The sequence below is a fragment of the Rattus norvegicus genome, chromosome 20, assembly GCF_036323735.1.
Source record: "Rattus norvegicus strain BN/NHsdMcwi chromosome 20, GRCr8, whole genome shotgun sequence".
Classification (NCBI taxonomy): domain Eukaryota; kingdom Metazoa; phylum Chordata; class Mammalia; order Rodentia; family Muridae; genus Rattus; species Rattus norvegicus.
In genome coordinates, this window is record NC_086038.1 from 42,588,231 (window position 1) to 42,609,573 (window position 21,343).

Genomic DNA, 21,343 nt, shown 5'->3' on the forward strand with positions numbered 1-21,343 from the left:
CTATGTGTATGTTTGTGTGTGTGTGTGTGTGTGTGTGTGTGTGTGTGTGTGTATAAGAAACGGAGTGCACGGTGAAGAGGAAAAATAATGCCAAGCTCGTTTCCATTCCTACTCTTAGTGGTCATGGAAAATGCCCACAGCATGGTCTGTTTCCTCACCTCGGTGTTGGTGACTAGACTTGTTAGCCAAAGAACGAGCTTGGACACCCTTGACTACGTCTTGTAGGGATGTGTCCACAGGATGATCTTTTTAGACTGGGTCAACTTTGTAAGAGTCAACTTTCGTTCTTCCGTTTGAAGCTTTAGTTATGTTTCTATGTTTCTAAAACAAAAAGGGAAAGGTTCATTTCACACCTCACTGCACTTCAAGGTGGACCTTATTGTGTAGCAATAAATAGATAATGAATAAAAAGTTGGAGAAGAGTCTCTGTCTATTGACTTTCAGGTTATTTTTATATTAATTCTGGTCCACAACGGTCTGTTTCTTTCTTTATAAAATTCTGACTGAATTCTTTGAGACTATTAGTCTAGCTCCTTAACATAGAATAAAGCCTCTGCTTTTCCTTCTCCTCCTTCCTTCCCCCTTCCTCCCTCCTTTTCTCCCTCCCTGTGCTCCTCCCTTCCTCTCTCCCTCTCTCCTAGTCCACCTCCTTGCTTGCTTCTCTTTTCCCTTTCTGCCATCTTTTGAGGACTCCTCATCGTTTTCTCTCCATTATCTTTTAACTGGATATTTTCTTATCTCTTCTAAGATATAACAAATTGTAGTTAGGAGAGGAAATGATATGCAAGCTAAAGTAGGGTATTACATAGAGCTAAGGACAAAAGAGAACATACAAACCATCCACAGATGCTAATGAAGGTGCTTCAAAGGGACTGGGAATTTGGCAGTAATTGGTACGTCGGTGTGAAAGAGGAAGTGTTTGATCACTTATACAGCTTACAGGAGAGAGAGAGAGAGAGAGAGAGAGAGAGAGAGAGAGAGAGAGAGAGAGAGAGAGGAGGGGAGGGGAGGGAGGGGAAGGGAGGGAAGGGAGGGGAGGGGAGGAGAAGAGAACCTTTCATTAGACATTAAAAACCATTGCTTGTAACAAGGGCAGACAGGAATTTCTCCCAAGAATAGAACATTATGAAAAGTAAACCCAACCATCATGTCTTAGTGGACACAAGCATGTATTCCACGAGGTTTTTATAGAGCAACCCTTGACATACAGCAGATGGTATTTGCCAAGGCTAAGTTCAACAACGGTATGGAGAGCCTCTACTCTGTTTCTGCTTACCTGTTAGGCAGCAAGACGTCTTCTTAAAAAAGCTTGGGGGGAGGAAATGACAGCAAATAATTTCAGCGTCTTATTTTGAACACAAGCAGACACTTAGATCCACGTACACACAGCTTATATTAAATGTTTGCCAAGGGCCATATCCCACTGAGAGAGGAAGCAAGCTCAGTCCATAAAATTAACTCTGTTCCAGAAAAAATAACTCATGGCAGTCTGTTTGCAGTGCTGTCTTTAATCAGCCCCGCCACACCAGAAGACTCAGCAGTTCCTTGAGTGCAGGGAGGCCATCCGGAGGCATGGAAAGGCTGGGTCAGGCCTGCAGCCAACTGCTTACTAATGTGTAACTCTGCCCTGGGAAATAGTACGAAAGATAAAACTACTGTGGCTTTAAATTTTTAGTCCAAAGAGCATAATCTTAATTTAATAACATGGAGGAGATTTTCCAAGATCTGTGTTTTCTGTGGCAGCTATTACACCAGAGTTCTTAATACATTTTAGGTACTCTGTTGATTTTGAAATGGTATAGAATTCAGATGGTCAGGAGTTCATAGAAAGTAAGGCTTATCAGAGACGGGAACCCACAGGGCACCCAATAACACTCTGATCTGACATTTTGTATGTGCCCTTGGATAACAAGTATTTGATTATATTTGACTTGTTTCAGATTCATAGTTAGAAAAAGGATTCTGGTTGGTTCTTTCAATGAAGAAAAAAATCTGTACCAAAGGCCCTAGTGTTTCCCATAGTTTCTGTCTGGCATTAATCTATATGCCTATTGTATTTGATAAGACTATATGGCTAGGAAATTGATTCTGTGTTGTTACTGTGATGCCACCAGTTGAAACGCTCCTGAGCACTCAGTGGCAGCTCTGTTTATGCCTTGTAGGCTAGCAGTCATTTACAAATGAGCTTTACTGTTTTCCACTGCCCCTGGGGAGCATGGCTCTAAGAACCCTGGTGTAATTTAAAGTTAGACTTGAGGTGGTGCCAATTAAGCTAAGATATTCATTGACTTGGCATCTTCTGGAGGACTTAACTCTCTTTCCTGGCCATTTAGTAGGAATTATGCTGGCTATCAGATAAAGACTGAAGGCACACACAGCATGTATGTACACATACATATATATATATGCACACATAACACATATATGTATATATTTATGTATGTACATGCAAAAACACATCCATAATGCATACATAATACATAATTTGTATGTGTATATATAAACACACATATGTGTGTATGTGTGTGCATTCACACAGATACACACATGTACACACAGCATTCAAGCAAGTACACTGGTCACTATGCTTATTCTATGTTGGATTATTGCTTACTCTCTGAGATCCAATTCTGTCCATAGTGTTTGGCATGGTTGCTTTGATCAACTGAATAAGACTTTTTTTTTTCACAAATGAAACTTACTTAACTTTCTCCCTTTAAAAATGTATGGATGTTAGGAGACCCTTTTATTATTTTACTTTTTTATTCTGTCATTCAGCCACCCTTGACCTTACGTCATCACTTTTGAAACCTTCCTTCAGCTGTAGAAAACATCCTGCATGCAGCCTATATAGCTTCAGTTTATCTCTTCAGTGTGCCTTTACGTTTCTCTCGGCTTAGCTTCAGTCATCCGTCTCTTACTCAGTAAGGTCCTGTCTGTCTAACAACTATAGCATCACTCAATCGTTCTCTTTACCTTGTGCAGTGGGTCTGGTACAACATCAGCATCACTCTTGCCCCATGCACTTCCAGAGAAGGGATTTTTATTCATGGCTTATTGCACTGGTCAGTAAAAGAATCTGTGTATGGGACCGTCCTTGGAATGGAAAGCGATCTATAATGCAACAGGGACACTTTCTGCTATAAAGACTCCAAGGGCAGTTAGCAGACTCAAAGTTCAGTTTCTCCAGAAATCCCTTATAAATTATATTTGTAAACTATTTGAACATCCCAGCTACATGATAATTATAATGGTCAATGCTCACTGAGTATTTATAGGCCAGGCTCTGGGTGAACTCATTTTATGGACGTGGACTCATGTATTAGCTTAGCAACCTTGGGAAGTGAATATTGTTTCTACAGATGATTTAACTCTGAGATTTCTGAAATTTGGATCCACGTTGGTGAAATGAGAGGGTTGGCTTTCAATAGTAACATGCATTGATAAAAATGTTCTGGATTCTCCATGTTAAGCATGTACTCTTCCAATCTCCCAAGGCAGCTTCCCCCTAAGGTTAAGAAAGACCCAGCTATACCACCCACTAATTTTATACTGGAAACAGTGATCTTAGACCTTGACCTGTGCTGAAACCACCCTGAGGGTTTCTGAAAAAAATTCAGATGACTTGGCTCCGTTTGAAGAATTTCTGGCTTACTGGTTAATTGCACTTGTTAGCTTGATATAGAACCATACAGAACATGGGATTCTAGCACTGTTTGTGGTGGGTCATTGTGATGAAGTTAATTGAGGTGGGAAGATCCACCCATGTGGACAACACTATTCTTGGCCTCAGACATTGGCCCATACAAAACAAAGACCATGAGCAGTGCACAAGTCTTCTAGGCTCTCTGCTGATGGGATGTGGTGTGGGCAGCTGCCCCTACCTGCTGGCTGGACTTTCCCACCACTGTGGACTGCACCCTGAGCTGCCTTTTTTTCAGGTTTTTTTTTTTTTGCACAACAACTGAAGAGCAACTAATGTGATAATTCTAGGTGATCCCGGGGGTTCACATTTCTACTCTTCCCCAGATGAGAGTGCAGCTCGCAGGACTGACCTCAGAACTGGGAGCCTCTGAGGTCCTTCAGGACATCTGTGAAACTAGAGTCTCTTTTTATTGAACTCTATAAACTTCAAACTTCACCCACACGAGCACACAATTCTAATTATTGCACTTGAATTAAAGGAACGTCTTTTATTTTATCAGAAGACAGAGAAATTTTTTTTGTGTTGTCATGCTGCCTCTGCTTTGGAAAAACCCACAGCTCCTTTTTTTCCCCCAATAGACATAGGAAAATTGAATAAGAAATATATAGTTCCCATACACCCTTTCTCCTCTAGCATCAAGATTTCTTGCCAGGAGCTACATTTGTTTACATCTACAAACCCCCATTGAGCCCTCAGTGTCACAGAGACTGTAGCTCATAGCCCGGTCTTCCTTTATGCTGTGCATTGTTTTGCTTTGAATAAATGCGTCATGGCATGTATCCAAAAATCCTACTCAAAATTAAATTAATTGCTACTAAATAATCCAAGTTTTGTGTTTTTTCCTTGTTTTCTTTGAAATACACACTTTGCCTCTGCAGTAAAGTAATACCCATCTGCCCCTCTGTATCTCTCTCCCTCCTTCACTCTGTGCACACATACATTCTTTTTTTGGCTGAAGAAGGGATAATAGAAAGAGCTCATTGGCTAATTTAAATTTTGTTCTAAGGTAGGAAAGTCCCCATAAAAGATGCTTTGCTTCAGAGTTCAATGGTAGATCAGCCGTGGGATTAAGTGGATTAGTGTAAAAAGCTTTCTTGAAAAAGAAAAGAAAATCCATTCTGATTTTCCTCTCAGTGAATGTGTCTGCCATTTCAATGGCCCTGACGGTACCAGTGAAGCAGGCGCCACACAGATGGTCAGCAACAGCTGTCCTGCCACGTTGGGGTGGGCAGTGCCACGCTGGGGTGGGCAGTGACTAGACTCAGTGTAGAATGTAGAAGACGTCATGTCTTCTGTGAGTCTTTATGGTGTGCGGGATGTCCTTTCAGAAGCCTCTTCTTCAGGATCAGTGTGTTTGACAGGCAGTGTACTATGACAGGAGACAGAGGGCTTTTGGATTCAGTCCAGTCTAGGTCTGAATTCTGGCTTTGAAACTTGCATCATCACCATCTCAGAGACAGTTGAAGTGGTGGAGAGCGGTGACCAAGGCTGTTTTCTTCATTTTGTGAAGTTTGCAAGGGGCTTAAAAATACTAATGAGTAAATCAATATCATATATTGCTAAAGCTATATCTGACTGTCATAAAGGGAATCATTCATTCATTCATTCATCTTTACTGAATATGAAGTTAGCACTTCATATAGGCATTAGAGAATAACAATAGTTCTTTTTTTTTTACAGCAACCTTTGTCATAAAGATTTATGAGGCAAGATATTAGCTTGAAATGTTTTAGACACCTATAAAGATGTAGGTGTAGTATAATACCTTACTTTTAATTTTTAAAAGTTTTATATGACAAGTGGCTGAGCATAGTAGTGACATGTACCTATAGTCCCAGCTAAACAGTGAGGCTGAGACAGGGAAATCACTTGAGTCCATGAGTTTAACAGGTACGCCATCTTAAATAAGCTGCCACCAGAGAGAAAAAAGAGAGAATGAAAAGAGGAAACAATTTTATGTCTAAATGTCAACAGAAATTTTCTACACAGACTGTGTGTTTTGTATATCACTCTCTGAACTAATTTACATTTTCAAAAGCTTTAATTTGGCTATAAGTGAAAGAACACTTTTTTTAAACCTTTGGAAACTGAAGGTAATTATCGTGATCATGGCGGCAATGATGAGCAATCACTAATTCATCCCCCATGTGTGTGAAGAACTGAGGGTGGAATAAGAAAAGGAGCCTGTGCTTAGAATGTTTCAGCAAAGTTGCTTGCCATACATTTCCTTGGATTAATATGGTTAAAGAAACTGAATTAGTACTCATCTCGTGAATCACATCTTTATTCTTTGTTTTGCCACAGCTATCAATATAAACATCCCACCAGAGTACCATTTTCTTTTTAAACGGGGACAAAGAATAAAGTTCCAAATTCTAGAGTAAAGATCATTAAAATGATGGCTATTGAAGGATAGCTTATGTAGGAAAATAACTGTTGTTGTAAAATTTTAAGAAATGGCTGTCTTTTATCCCACTAGATCTGGCACTGCAGTGCCCCAAGATAACTTGCCAGAAACACGCATCCCAACTATGAGGCAGCCCAGTGTCTCTAGCTGCCACACACTCTCTTACACTTAACTCTGCAAAAGAAAGAACACACAACACAATAACCTCTGATCCAATTGATAAGATATAATTGCTCACCTAAACATACAGAGCCCTGTACACATCCATCCCTTAAGAACATTCATAACAACCTGTAGATGTGCAGAGAGGAATCTTAATGTCAGCCTTCATGGTCTCTCACAGTCTCTCCTCCAGTCTCCTCCAGTCTCCCATCCTTTCTGTTTCAGTCTCCCTCTTCCCTCAAACCTTTCTCCTGCCCATCCTTCCTTCTTCCTTGTTCTATCTTGTACCCGCCCTCACATGTATGACATCCTACAACAACTACTAATAATGAATAAAAGTCTTTGAATATCCCTGTGTCCCACAGGAAAGCAGTACCACTCCCTGCTCCCACAGGACAAAGAGCTTTATAGCTTCCCTTCTATCACCTTCCCTTCTCTTCTTGGCCTAGAGACCTTCATCATGGCTGGTTTTCTAGGTCAATGTGATCACTGCTGGGGTGTCCATTTTGTGAGTGGCGGCTGACGCTGATTTCCATGTCTGCTTGCTTATGAGAGGAAACACGTGTAGCCACAAGTTGACCTTGTGCTGGGTTTCACCCTGTTCAGAATTTCACCATGTCATCATGCAGCAAAGGGATGTCTTGACAGTATGGGAGAAGATGTCTCTATCAGTCATGGTGTTTCTAATAGCAGAGATGGACATTCACGACACTGGAGACCCAAACCAGAACTGTGCCATATTTTTTATGTGTTGTTAAGACCTGATAGCAGCTCATATTTTTTTCTCAGTTTGAAACGCAATTAATTTACAAGGGTTTAAAAATCATTGCCATAGTTGTTTTGTGTGAGAAAGCATGTAAGTGAGAAACTATTTACATAATATGCTTTGGGAAATGAAAGTAAAGTATAATAAATCCTATTTCCTCCTTCCATTTTCTGTCTTTGAAGAAAAACTGTTTTCAAAGGATATGATTCTCATCAGTTCATAGTGATTTTTCTCAAGGATTTGGTCAGTCAATGTAATAAAAAGAGAAAATATATTCCATTTTATGCATACGCACGTAAGAGTGATGGAATGCACTTTCACTTTAAAATGCAAAATCTTAATGTGAATGAAAAGGCAGGATATTATGGTCTCCCATTCTAAGTTAGGGTTACTTTTGCTATGATGAAACACCATGACCAAAAGCAACTGAGGAGAAAACAGAAGGGTTATACTCCTACATTGTAGTTATCACTGAAGGAAGTCAAGACAGGAACTCAGGTAGGGCTGAAAACTGGAGTCAGGAGGTAATGCAGAGGCCAAGCTAAGGGGTAAACCTTACTGGTTTGCTACATATGGTTTGCTTAGCCTGCTTTGTTGTAGAGCCCACGACTACCGTCCTAGTAATAATCTTCCCATATAAATTACTAATTAAGAAAATGCCCCACAAGCTTGCCTACAGCCTGGTCGTATGGAGGCATTTTCTCAGTCATGGTTCCCTCCTTTTAGAAGAGTCTAGCTTGTGTCCAATTGACATAAAACCAGCCACCACACTCCCTTTAATAGATGACAGATAGTTAAATATTTTTCTTTTGGTCAAATGAGGAGTTTGTGGTGCGTGCCCATGTACAGGTCCTCTGAGGTATAGTTAACAATGGAACAGCGGTGATTCTGAGAGTGAATACTCGAAGGGTTGAAGTCTACCCAGACTCAAACTCACTTCAGCTTTATTTCTTGGGTTCTCTGCCAGGCATCACATGGTACTGCACATCCAGCATGATTGTGGCAACATTGTCCATGAGGATCTCCCAGCTGAGTGGGCAGAGAAAGCTTGAACAATCTACAATAGATGGTACTGTGGGACCCATTCTTCTTTTCAGAGTGTTAGCAAGGACATATAATTAATGAGCGACAACGCTAGAATTTGAACTGCATGTTCCTTCCCTATACTGTCAGCTCTACTGGAAGCAGGGGAGTGTTCTATGAGGCATTTCAAATCGGAGGTGATATGATAGAGGCAGAGTGAGAGGGTTTTAGGAGGGGAAATGAAACAAGTGACAGAATTTTGAATGCATGAAGAACGGATCTTATGCTTCTTAGCTGTGACACTGGTTTATGCAACTGTTACAGCAGCTACAGTGCTTACTGGGAAAAGGAAATAGAGGCTCAGAGACAAAGAAAGAAGGACATAGTCCCAGTTGTAGATCCACTGCTGCTTATGGGTCCTGCTGATACTTGGAGCTCATGGTAGAGAATCTGAATGGACTTTTAATTTATGCTACAGTTCCTGTGGAAACCATGGAAATAAAGTCATTTGAGGCCAGGATTCTAATGAGTAGAGAGAAAGCATATGAAAGTTAACAAATTTCACGATAGAGCACTATATAACAGAGTGGTTTAGGGTTGGGGATTTAGCTCAGTGGTAGAGCGCTTGCCTAGGAAGCACAATGCCCTGGGTTCGGTCCCCAGCTCCGGAAAATAAAAAAAAAAGAAAAGAAAAAAAAAAAAGAGTGGTTTAGATGGGTGGGTCACCAAGCCCCTGGTGGAGCATGGCACTGTGGGCAGGATTTAGGCCATTTCTTACAGGTTTTTGTTGTGGTTGTTGTTATTGTTTGTTTTGTTTTGTCTTCTAACCACCTCAGCCATCCAGTGAAGTGAATGTTAGCATCCATATTTTATGGCTATAAATGGACCAAGGTCATACAGATGTGATATGCCAAAGTTTGCATTTGAACACAGTCTGCCTTTTGAGTCCAGTTTGGATTACATCCTAAAGGAAGGCTCTTTTAGCAGAGTTATTTGAAGTTTTGAGACTATCAGACAATGGGGCTCTAACTTATTTCATGAAACTAATTCACTGATGAGTTCATACCAGAATGATTATTAGGGTGTGTGTTACAGTTGGACAAAGTAGGGACATGGAGGAAAACTTTGAAGAATATATTTTGTACACCTGCCTTTTCTTTGCTCACTGATGGCTACAGGGTGAGTAGCCTTGTCTGCCACACACTCCTGCTGCCATGACAGTCTGATCTGACAGACCCAATGAAGTGGAACCAGCTGACTATGGACTGACGCCCCTAAATGCTTTAGCCTAAATTCCTTTAAGTGGCTTTGCTTAGTTATTTTTTGTGTGCCTGTCAAAAACCTTGTCAAAGCCACAGATGAGACATGAAACTGACCAACCCATGTATCACACTAGCACACCCATATTTGATTTGTAAATATACAAGTCAGCTATGAAATGAAGTGACTTCTTTAGCGTACACCTGAGTGCTGAATATCCATGTGCCCCTGGCACATACATAAAAATTTGGTTTCCTGGGCTGGAGAGATGGCTCTGTAGTTAAAAGCACTGGCTGCTCTTCCAGAGGACCCTGGTTTGATTCTCAGATCACACATGGAGGTTAACAATCTTCTGTAACTCCAGGTCTGGCAGATCCACATTCTCTTTGCCTCTGCAGGCACCATGCATGGACAAAATACACAGGCACACATGCAGAGAAGACACTCACACTATAAAAACAAAACAAAACAAAACCAATCATCAAAACACAGTCTCCAGTATGGAAAGGAAGTAAGTCATGAGGCTAGGAATCTCATGAATTAAATTAATATCTCCATAAAAATACCATACATAACTTACCTGCCTCTTTTTCCCCATGAGGATATGGCAAAAAGTGGGATCTATGCAACAGAGAGAAAGAGAGCCTCCAAGCCTGTTGCTGCCCTGGTCTTGCATTTCAACCTTTCAAACTGTGAGCAAGACTTTTCTATTGTTTATAAATGATCTACTAGTGATATATTGTTATAGAAGCTTGGATCAACTAAACCACGATTATCCTATCTTTTACAATTAGTTTTTCCCTTTCTAGTTAACCTTTTTTGTTTCCTAACTTCTCATGTATATATCCACAGAGAATAATTTCTTAGAATGCATGTGTTCTGGGAAAGGTTTTGTTGAGTTAAAAATTGTAAAAATATTTATATTTTTATTACGGGTGTATAGGCACAACTATGTCTATGTGTGGTGTATATGTATCATGGGGAATATGGAAGTCAGAGGAGAACTTTGTGAAATCTGTTCTCTTCTTGTACCATGTGGGTCCCAGAGATTGAACTCAGATGGTCTAGTTTAATAGCAATTATTCTTATTCTCTGACTCATTTATTTATTTATTTAGCCCTCAGTCCTCTTTCACATGGGGTCTTTATACTGCCTATACTGGTTTCAAACTCTCAAGCTCAAGAGATCCTTCTGCCTCAGCATTCCAAAGGCCAGGATTACATTGCCATGCATGCCTGGCTTGTAGAATCATTCTTAAAAACTTAAACAAAAACATTTACACATGACATAAGAATTAACAACGGAAGCTTTATACACTTAAAAAAAACTCACTAAAACTTTGTTGTGAATATAGCTGTAAAACTTTCTGACCACAAAACCAAAAATCTGTTTCTGGCCAGGAGTGATATCACACATCTATAACCCCACCACATAAGGGGCAGGGACAGGATGGCTGGCCTGACGTACATAGTTAGTTTCAAGGAACCAAGGGCAATGTAGTTAGACCCTGTCTCAAAAAGCCATGGTGCGGGTTGGTGAGAGGGCTCAGTGAGGTAAAGGTGACTGCTGCCTGAGGAAATCTCAGGAGCTCACATGATATTTTGGTCTCCACACATGTACCACTGTGAACACTCAACAAACATATAGATAGATAGATAGATAGATAGATAGATAGATAGATAGATAGATAGATAGATAGATGATTGATAGGTAGATAGGTAGATAGATAGATAGATAGATAGATAGATAGATAGATAGATAGATACATAGATAGATAAAATGCAGTAAAACATTTAAAAACTAAAATCAAAGACCTTTTTTCCATCTTGCCACATCTCCCTGTTTTGACCCTTTTCTGAGCAAAGCATGTTGGATGTGGTTATTCCCAGACAGTTGTTTCTTCTGCTACTTTTTGAGTTAAGTGTGGATCTTTCAATGATTCCTTTTGTGTCATTGTTCTAGTGCTGGCTGTAGTTATTTTGCATTTTGTATCGGTCTCTGGATTCCTCTCGAATGTTTATTTTTTAAGATCCCTTCCTTCAGCATTTCTGTGGTCTATCTTTCTTTGCCTTTGTCCTAAAAAGTGTCCACATCCTATTCTCTCAAACTTCCAGTTTCCGCACATTTAATCACTCCCTGCGAAACATGACCATTGTAACTCCCATTGCCTCTGACCTGACCTGCTGGATTCCAGATGCTTCCCATGCGGCAGACCCCAGGCGCTCACTTGAGAGTTACAGGAAGCTTTGCTCTTTCTGTCTGAAGTTTAAAATGCTTAGTGCAAAAATGCCCCACATTCTCTTTTGATTATTGGGGTGATGGTTCTTATTCTTTTAGATTCCCCTCCTTCTTTGGAAATAAACCTTCCACTCATTTACTCTATTTGTACTCCTACCAGAGAACATGTAAAGAATAGATATATAGGGGAAGCTTGGACTGGTGCCATGGCATCTCCAATGAGAAGCGTGGAGTGCAAGCAGAAATATGTGACCTTCCATTGTCTCCTGTATTGGAGGAAGTGTGTCACAGCTTTCCACAATAAGAGACTATATTTTTATATCCACCCTTAGAACTCGATGTGTTTGATACTCTGTAAAGCCCTAACACTTGGAACAAAGTCGTGAGGCAGAACTGCTAAGAGGCAACTCTGTCAGAAACGGTGAGAAGTGATTTGTCATGCTTTCCTGCTCCGTGGGGAGAAATGACATCATATATCAAGCCCGTACTCAGCGAAAAGCCCAGTCAGCAGGAAGCCAACCTGTTATTCCACACTCACTCACTCACTCAGCAAATAGACTGAGAGCCAAAGCTGCACCAGGGCACTGTGTCGAAGACTAAAGGATCTGTTTTTAGGAAAGACAAGTGCAAGGCACTGTGAAATCGCAGAAGAGATAGACAGTCGACTTAGTGTGGGGTTGGGTTGGGTTGGGTGATGGTAGGGAAAGACACTCACCCCAGCCCCTGGGGATGTCTTAGGGCTGTTGCATATTAAAAAAGACACACAACCAAAACTCGAAGGGATTATAAGTAGCTCATTCTTAAAGGACAAGTAGGAGTTATGCAGCTAAAGGGTGTTGGCAGAGCTGAAAGAATGATTAAGAAGCAATGGGAAGGGATTCTGAATAGTAGAAGAAAGCAAGAAATTAAATACTGGATTCCCGGGAAGCCACAGCATTTAAGGGGTTCTAAAATGTAAATTGTGTGGCCAACTATGGAAGAAGAGGTGAGGATGAGGGGCAAGCATGACAGCTATAGAGAGGGCCGAGATATTTTATTCATGTGAAGGAGCTGGGTTTTATGAAGACAGGGAGCCGTGAAAGGGATGCACCCTTCTAATATAACATTAGTGGCTAATAGATAATGAAAAATATACATGAGGTTATCATGATGGTTGCCACAGTTTTAGAGCCCAGGGCCTTGTATTCACAATCGTTGGGGTAATAGATAAATTAGACTTTAGAAGAAAAGTAATCTAAAATGTGCTTTCATTAACTACCTACACGGATGAATAGGTAGGTGCCAATATCAAGAAAAGGACTCAGATTTTTAGTTATTTGTTTGAGTGGCAGTGTCTTGACTTAGACAACATTGGAACAAGAAAATTAAAGAAGAAACAAGTGATTGTAGCTTTGGGCAAGTTGAGTCTGGTTTTGTGATTTAATTGGGTGTAATTTTACAGATTATGTGGCTACCCCAGTTCCGCATATGCATCAGTCTCTCCATTGAGAACTGCACTGAGGATTTGAACTTGGGGAATATGGTGGCCAGTTTTGTATTATCTTGACCAAGGCTAGCATCACTGGGAGACTCCATTAAGAAAATGCCCTCATAAGATTATACTGTGGCTAGCCTATAGGGAATTTTCCTAATTAGTGATTGATATCGGAGGGTCCAGTTTATTCCAGGTGGGGCCACATCTGAGATACTTGACCTGGGTTCTATAAAAATGCAGGCTCAGCAAGCCATGTGGAGCAAACCAGTACGCACCATCCTACCACGGCCACTGTATCATCTCCTCCCTCCAGTTCCTACCGGGTTTGAGTTTCTGCCCTGACTTCCTTCAGTGGGGGAAGCATGAGCCAAATAAATCTTTATTCCTTGGTCTTAGTGTTTCATCATAGAAATAGTAACCCTAAGACTGACAACATTAGCACATAAATGGCGTTTGACTCATAGACACAGATAAACCAGTTAGGAAGAGAGCACAACACAAATGGAGAATAATGATCTAAAGACAGTGCCTGGCTAACACGAAGACATATGAGAAAACCAGTAAGATAGGGAGACAGAGGGACCATGCCAATATAACTCTGAGAGTTGTAGGGACGAGGTCCGTATAATTTTAGGAGACATAGCAACCAGGTTAGTATAACTTTAAGAAACAAAAAATATTCACCAGTACGAAGATCAAATTAACTATCAGGGTCTACTAAGAAATGTCTGTATTCTCAGCAACTTAGGAGAGAAGGACGAATAGCTTTAGATGAATAATAAAGGTCACATTTCACCAGGTTCTCAGTCAAATGGGAGGGTAGGTTGTAATTCTGAGAACCTGGAGAAGGAACACAAAATGTAAATGACAGACCAGAAGAGAGACTGAGATGAAAGGGAACTGAAACTTTTTGTTGGGAAAGGTGTGTGTGTGTGCGCGCGCGTGCGTGTGTGTGCGTGCACCTACATATGTGTATATATACATATGTATTTACAAATTTAATATGTATAAGTTTGTACATATTAAAGCAACTTGGAAGACGAGGCACAGGGAAAAAGTAAAAATCTTTTTTCAGCCTTTGCAACACAGCACCCTACCCTGTGGGGCTTTAACAGGTCAGATTCACAGGTAGGAGAAGCTGGTTGATCAAGTTTTGCCATCCACAGAGACTCACTAAGCAAACATGCTGACTTTCTAGTTCCTCTATGGCTTGGGGCTAAGTTGGGTAATTAAGTAGATTACTTCAAAAGATATATGGCCTCAGTCCTTCACATTTATAGAACTGACGCTGGGGTCTTAGGAAATAAAGGTGGAGATTGAAGAAGGGGTTGTAAGAAGAAAAAAATGAAAGCAACATTTGCCATGATTCAACTCATTTAAATAGTGAACATGTTGTCTAAGAGACAAGTTTTTTTTGAATTAAGCAAGCCAGCCTTGCTAGTTGTTAAAGTGAGGACTGCGAGATGCTTTCTGCTGCAATCAATTTTCAAACTAAATGCTCATCCTTGTGGCTGTCTCTGGACATTCTCCCTTTATCCTGTTTCATATAGAAACCAATTTTACATTAAACAAAGTTTTGGAGTCAGCCCAGTTCCAACTGTAGGTGAGCAGAAGGCAGAACATCAGTTAGTAAGTGACCCCTAAGCCTCCACAAATTCTCAAACAAAAGGTCATTTTCTTCTTTGTGAAGGGCAATGCTTGACATTCTTTGCTAGCTAATGTATAAGTCTTTAAGGATAGTGTCCAGTGCTAATTTTAGACAGGAACACCATATTACTGAAATCTGGTAAATAAAACCTTATTCATAATTATTAATGAGCTATTAAAAAATGGGCCAACTTCTTGAGTTAATAAGTCTATTTGGAAAGTAGGCGTTTTTGAGATGGAAATGGTGCTTTCCTTGGGTGGAAAAGAACATAATAGACTGGGGTCAGAGACCCGATAGGAGGTTCCTCTAAAGCTCAGGGGTGAAGGTGGGGTCATCTCTGATAAGTAGTCCTAGATTCTGATGATCAGGTGAGGTTGTCGTTCAAGAAAAGTGCAGAGCCCATAAGGTATTTGCAAAGTGGGCTGAATTTGGGCAACTATAATCAAGAGAAGAGATGGGTCTCAGACCTAATAGCCAGCCGCACGTGAAAAGTGCCTGCACCACACAAGTTGATATAAGGAACTTTCAGAAGGGGGACAGTCTAGTGGCTGCTGCTTCAGCTCTGCTAACTTTGAAGTCCCCTTCTTTCACCACCTCTCTCAGAAGTGTCCTATCCTTACAACTCACTTGCTAGCTGTTCAAACTAATGCCTGCTGTCCCTCTGGAGGTCCTTTGATGACTCTCTCTCATCTGTATCCTAACTGTGTTGATATTCTTTGTCTCTTTCGCGAATTTTCTACATGTAGCTGTTTTGTCTATTTTCTCATTTTCTCTGTAAGCTGTTCGTAAGAAACCAACTACCATCAAATAGGAAGAGAAAAAAAAAGCAATATTGGCATAGACTTTCCCAGAAGTAAAAATATTATTTTATATACATAAAATATATGGAAATACAAGCAAGTATGGGGATTTTCCTTTTAGAAACATAAGTACACTTACTCCCACCAAAGTCACAAAGCACACGTATTTTCTCAGGAACAGGGACATCCAAAGCTTTCACCTTATTATTATACTCGGCTGCAAATGTGTACTGTAACCGGCTGTTGATGTGAACACTCCAACTAGTGTTTGTCTTTCCTAACTGGTTAAATTTGCCTAAAGTTTTATATGCTATGCTCACAGTATAGGAGCACCTTTACTTTCCAATCATGTTGTCTATTTTCAGTAGTAGTGTCTCCTATGAAAGATAAGAAGAAGAAAAGGGCGACTCTGGGCTGGGGCTGGAAATTATCTAGCGCATCCATGGCTGAACAGTAAATAGTGACAGACTGCAAATGTCAGATATGCTTGAAAAGAACAGTGACATTGATTTCTAATTTCTACAATCTCCAAGTCTCACTCTTAATGGGTATTTTAGAGAAATTGGATATTCCAAAAATTTGAGAATTTTTTTCAGTTCTTTTAAATTTGGCTTCTCCCCTCAGCCTCTATCTTTGATATTCGTATCATTATTTCATCTTGTTTACCCACTCATGTAAAGTATAAAGCCTTCAGAGAGAAACACCCCACATATTACTTACTCACTTAGATATAGACTTTTGGCAATATGTTATTGAGGCATTCATATTGAGTTTTTCTGATTCTAAAGAATAAGAATTATTCTGCCCTTAATATTAATAAAGGACTTTCTTGTTTTCTCCTTTATCCATTTTCATAGCCTCCCAAGAAATTCTATATACCTTATTTTCTTAGAGGAGACTGAAATCTTAGATGGTCTGGCAACTCCAAGGGTGTAGACAAATAATATGTTTTTATAATTTGAGATGATCACGATGAGATTTGAAAAAAAATGTCTGACCAAGAAAGAATAAAAAACATTTTACACTCAGTACTACTGCTGTTGGCTACTGCTCAGGACTCTGGGTAAAGTGTCTGTTGATTTAAGAGCATTGTAGACTCCAGCTTTCAACCACTTCTTGTTTATTATAAAAGGTTCCTTTTCAAGAGTCCAGAAAAGGTGATAGCTAGCTATCTACTTGTAGACTTTTGAAAGATGGTGTGCCTGGCTTACAGGATTTTGTAGCTTTGTTTCCAAACTTTAAGTTTGATTAGTTATGAAGCTGACAATTGTGTACACATAAATATAAAGATATATACATGTATTCTTAAAAGGATAAGTAATTTGATTTAATAAGGATAAACATTAGGACTGGGATTAGTTATTTGAAATATATTAGATATAGGTATGTAATAAATTACACATAGAAAATCCTTGTTTTTAAAAAAATAAAATTTATTATCATGGTGAACTATAAATTTTGATCAAATAGTACATTTAATTAGTTTGAATACAACCAATATGAAAGGTATTATTTTAATATTAATAACACAATGTAAAACTTACTCTAACTTTTAAAATTCCTATAGTCTTAAAAGTTTAGTCTCTTTAAAAAAGTCCAAAGTCTCCAAAAATCCCAAGTATCCTATTTGTGGGCTCCTATAAGATGTAAAAATAAGTTAAATATGTCTTAGTCCATAAGGGAAGGATGAAAATACAGCCATAAGATCAAATCAAAACTGAACTCTAACAGTGCCAATTAAATGCCACAGACCAACATCTGACATCTGAAATTCACTAACAATCTCCTGTCCTTCATAGAGCCTAGACAACTAAATTTCTCTGGATTTCCCATTTCCAACACAGAGAGCTCCTTTCACAGTCTCAGCTCAGTTACATTCTATACTTGGTAGTCATACTATGGTTTTTGTATTTTTAATATGCTGGAGTATCCGTAGACTGCACCTTTGCCAATGGCCTCTTGGTCTTTCTTCAAAGATTCTGTTCCTGCTATATGATGCAGGCTCAGATTCTCAGGCTATCACCATAATTGTTCAATGCTTAGTTTCCCACTAAAATTGAGTCTGCACCTTCTTGATGCCTTCAGAACCAATATCACCTGGGAAACTCTTAACATATTTTCAATGTTGGCTGCCAGCATAGGATGTATAGTTGCCCCTCTCTGGACCACAACTTCTGTATGCTAATCATGAGGAAATACTCCTAGAAGATTTCTCTTCAATAATGTTTGTCTCTTTGTAATCATAGCTAATGCCTTAGCCACAGATAACAAACATCCGTTGTTCCAGTTAAACAAAGGGTTCACTTTAGTGATATTAATCTATTGTTACAAATGATTCTTTAGCACCACTGAATCAGAAACTATATATTTTTAATATAAAACATCACATAAATAGCCCTGATAGAATCTTTGAAGGATTATTAAGCATTTTTCTGAAATGTCCCAAACCATGCCTTTGTATTTCCCTCAACATTATTGAATTCCAAGCTCTCACCATACAAGAATCCCATTAACCTGTAAGAACCTAATATTTTGTTTTCTTTTTTCTTTTTTTGACTCAAAGTTCTAAGCTCCTTTCATATAAACACATACAAGCACACAGGCATGCACACACACACACACACACACACACACACACACACACACACACACACACACACACCAGTCTAAACAACATTTTCAGGATTGTCAAAGTAACACCCTACTCCTGGTATAGAGTTCTGTCTTAGGGTTTCTTTTGTTGTAATAAGCACCCGGAGTAAAAGCAACTTGAAGAGGAAAGTTTTGATTTCATTTTACAGCTTACAGTCTGTCGTAAGGGAAGTCAAGGCAGGAACCTGGAGGGAGGCAGGGACTGAAACAGACTAACATTGTTTACTGGCTTGCTTTCTGTGACTTGTTCGGTTTGCTTTCTTGTACACATGTGGCTTAGCAGCTAAGTGGTAGCACTGTGAACATGCCCAAAAATGCCCCATATGCTTGACTATAGGCCAATCTGACAGAGATCTTTTTCCGTTCAGTTGACGTTCTCTCTTCCTAGATGACTCCAACTTGTGTTAAGGGACAAACTAACTAGTAAATTACATAAACAGCTTTGTTCAAAATATGTAAAACATTTTATTATGGTGGGCTAGTTCAGAGTAAATATTGTTCAAATGATACATTAATTAATTTTGAATGCAACCGTTATAAAAAAAATCATAGTAAAAGAAAACCCAGAATGTGTTCTCTGACACTCAAAGACTTTTCGACAGAGAAGAAGTTGCTTCTGCTTAATTAAGTATTAATCAGATTCTGAAGAGATTATTCTCAAGTCCTACCATATCGCATCTCTTGGGTTCAGCCTCAACAGAGCTGGTTAGGAAACACCTGATTTTGCCTTAGGCCAGGAGCAAATAGCTTATGGCATCAGAGAGCGTTTTAGTCAGCATTAATGCATACTTGAGATGTGTTGAGCAGCAGAGGGAGTTCAAGTGATTTCACCTCCAGATGGAGAGTCTCTTTAACTCAAATTCTAGGGCCACGTTGATTCAGTTGAGGCAAAACTTTGAGTCTCATATTTAGGCATCTCCTCCAGGGAAACCTGTTGATCATGGCTGCTGTTTTTGCTCAGCAACCATTGCCTACCTAGCAATATGATAACAATTTTTAGCTCCTAAGCTTACAGACCTCAAGGTAAAAGCTAAAGGATGCATGAATTCCCAATGTACCCTTTAAGGATGAGAGACTCTCTCTAAATAAGCAATCTGGTAATAAAAAGTCACGAAAAAAATTACTGACTTTTCATTTCAAGAGTGTGCAATTACATTCATTGAGAAATTCCACTTGGGTGAGAGATTCCACTTTTCCGTTGATATTCTTTTATTTTAACCACAGAATGGAAAAACCTACCATGTACTTCTAGTATGTTCTATAAATGTAAGAATCATCATTGTTCAACTTGAACACAGGAAATATGCTTTATGCCATAAGACTAGGTTGAATTGGCTAACAAATATTCCTGTATTCATGAGAAAGAATGAATGAAACATAATTGTACACCTTACTGTGTTTAGAATAGCTGGAAAGCTCATAGCTTGCTGATGGAAATATAAAAATGCCACTTCATTATGAAAAGTTGATTATTTCCAGAAAAAAAATCCTATGACTAAGCCATTCCATGTGCATTCAGAAAAAGTTTTCCATTAGAATAAAACATTATTCATAATAGAAAAATGTCATCAAGGAAAGAGTAGCCAACTTTGTTACCTCAGATAGATAAAGTCATGAATGAATAATGTTATTAGGTCAACAAGAGACCACACATGTGATATTAATCCCTTAAGACTGTATTGCTTAGTGCTGTTGGGGCCATCTTCATTTATGGATGTACATACTGTGCTTATCCTGTGTACATCAAGTACATAGTGTGCTCAAGTAAAAAAAAAGATGCATTTTGTAGGCCATGTCTCTGTTGTCAAGTAATTATGTAAAATTATTAGTCAGCAATAAATAGAATAAACTCCCAATACATTAGAAATGGGGTTGAGAAGAAAATCAGAAAATCAGAAATCAAACAGGAGACATGATTTGATTTACATAAAGGGCAGGAACAGGTCAGACTCATCCATGTGATACAATCAGAATGGCAGTACCTATATACATGGGAAGGCATTACTGACTGCAGAGTAAGTGAACAGTTGGTGAAAATATTCTACAAATTGGTAAGGCTACGACAGAGTGACATTTTCATAAAATTTTATCAAAATCTATAATAACGATTTTTCTTTCACTGTATACAAATTACATAATAACACACGCATAGAAATTTTCAAGCCTCATTACCATAGCAGGGGAATAAGCTTTAAAAGGGAAGTTTGTGTAAATACTTACTGAAGAAAAGCTGAAAGAGTAGAGGTGGGGAACCCATAGTTAATGTCCATTTAATTTTATAGTTTATTTTTGGCTGACAGAGAGACAGTTGCTGGACCATTTCTAAGAACATAGGGATAGACAGAAATAAAGATTGTTAATGGTGGTGTATACATTTAGATCCCTGCATTAGTTAAAGAGGATATGAATGTGGTTCTATTCTACCACTTTAAAGACCACATGTTTTCAATATATAGGGAGATAGGGCCCTTAGCAAGACTAAGCCCATTGAAGGTGCTCACGAGAAGGACAGCTGTCCAGGACAAGTTTGACTATACCCAGTGGCTAGGATTCATTCCCGAAGACATGTAAGGCCTTGGTTGATGAGATTGCCCCTGTACACCCTTACCACAGGCATTTTATTTTATTTTAATGAGGACTATTTATTTGTTTGTTTACTGTATGTCCTGCTATCTTCCTAGTTATAGGGTTCAACTAAAGTCATCAGTTCTGCATGAGTGTATTTCCACCTATTATGTAATCTGACTGCTGGCCCAAAGGTTAAAATTATACATAGAGGAGTGATAGGATGAGACAGAGACACTGGCTGTAAAATTTATTCTAACTTCGTGTGGTTAACGTGAGTGGGGCCAAGGTTAGTTGACTCTGTTGGTGTTCCTGTAGAGTTCCTATCACCTTCTGGGCCTGCAATCCTTCCCCCCAATTTTTCCATAAGAGAACCCATGCTCCATCCACTGTTTGAGTGTGGGTGTTTGCGTCTATCTGAGTCATCTGCTAGGTGAAACCTCTCAGAGGACAGTCATGCTAAACTGCTGTCTGCAAGCATAACAGAGTAATAGTGTCAGGGATTGGTGCTTACCCATAGGATGGGTCTCAAGTTGGGCCTCTTATCGGTTGGTCATTCTCAGTCTCTGCACTATCCCTGTTTCGGCATTTCTTGTTGAACTGTCAACCAAAGTACACACATATGCTGGAGACCTAGATCTC

At 39.4% G+C, this 21,343-nt stretch overlaps 1 long non-coding RNA gene across 1 annotated transcript in view; it reads right to left on the reverse strand.

Annotated features, from left to right (window-relative positions):
- Positions 1-5,973: 5,973 nt before the first annotated feature.
- LOC120098865 (uncharacterized) overlaps positions 5,974-21,343 on the reverse strand; it is a 28,795-nt gene continuing 13,425 nt past the window's right edge. The window contains exons 2-4 of the long non-coding RNA XR_005497528.2: positions 21,216-21,301; positions 20,357-20,458; positions 5,974-9,774 (exon numbers count right to left, since the gene is read on the reverse strand). This is a non-coding gene — a long non-coding RNA (uncharacterized LOC120098865). The remainder of the gene's footprint in view (positions 9,775-20,356; positions 20,459-21,215; positions 21,302-21,343) is intronic.